The sequence below is a fragment of the Salmo salar genome, chromosome 07, assembly GCF_965601325.2.
Source record: "Salmo salar chromosome 07, fSalSal1, whole genome shotgun sequence".
Taxonomy (NCBI): Eukaryota; Metazoa; Chordata; class Actinopteri; order Salmoniformes; family Salmonidae; genus Salmo; species Salmo salar.
This window is the reverse complement of record NC_138297.1, coordinates 48473764-48475000: the sequence shown is the minus strand read 5'-3', so window position 1 is coordinate 48475000 and position 1237 is coordinate 48473764.

The following is a 1237-nucleotide window of genomic DNA, read 5'->3' as shown; positions in this document are numbered from 1 at the left end:
TTAACAGTTGTGACAATAAAGTTTGACTTTGAATGTGTGTGGGAGAGTGGCAGAGGAGTAGAAGGGGAGGTGGGGGGTAAATGATGTCTGAGAGTCACCATTGTGCTGAGCTTGGCTTCCTATTCATAAAAGAGGGATGACCAAAGTCTGCAGGCACTTCTTTTCCTTTTTCTCCCGCTCTATCTGTATCTCTTCAGGCCTCACTCGGACTGAGTAGAGAACAACACTCCTCCTCACCCCCCTTTCTCATCCCGAACTCCCCTCACATCCCCTTAAGCATTCTGCCCGTATTCATCCATTCAAGAAATCCTCTCATCCTCCTCTCCCCCTGTCTCTCTCTTCCTTTCTCTCAGTCTTTCCCCCTCTGTTTCCTAGCAAGAAAAATACAACAATAATAAATCATTTCGATTTTTTCCCCAAAGAAAGAAAAAACTTGACTTGGCAGTTTGACTGTAAGACAGGAGAAGGCAATAAAACTTGCATTAGATCCAAGATTCTGCAATCAGGCCGGGGTATGAAGAATTCATCTTATCTTCCCCATGCACGCAGCGGAGGACAAGAGAACCCATTATGGGATGTTTTCATCCGTTGTGGCGTCTCAAGTCTTACGTCGGAACAGATAACAGAGCTTTTGTCGCCCTGACAACGTCCTTATGGGTTAGTAAACAAACAGCTGTGTGGTTCAGACGAACCGAGAAGGACAGTGGGGTCAGAGAGACAATCTACAATGAAAGGAGGGATGGATGGATGGATGGATGGATGGATGAAGGACCCACGGGAGAGATAAACCGCTCTTCCTCTCTTCTCCCGACTCCAAAGCCAAGGACATCCATATGCCGCAGACAAAGGAATGGATTAAAAAGAAAGAGGCAGAGAACGGAGCAATCAACAAGGCTAATCAACACCTCTTTAATACCGAGAACCATGGGTAATAATAATATCTTCCCTAAGGTCAACTAGGACTTAAAGCCCTGGTATATAGGCCTACACAAGAAAAGTATAGGAAGGAAAAATACACAAGGACACCCAGCCATACACTTTACCCACAAACACTACCCACAAACACTACCCACAAACACTACCCCCCCCCCCCCACACAGGCAGGTGTCTGTGGTTGTGCATTGGAAAGCAGGAGAAAGCAGGGCTGTTCCATTTACAAGCATTAGCACATAGAAATGAATTTGTCACCTTCCATTAAGGGAAAAGCAGCCCTCGTGGCTTGTCAATTATCTCTTAA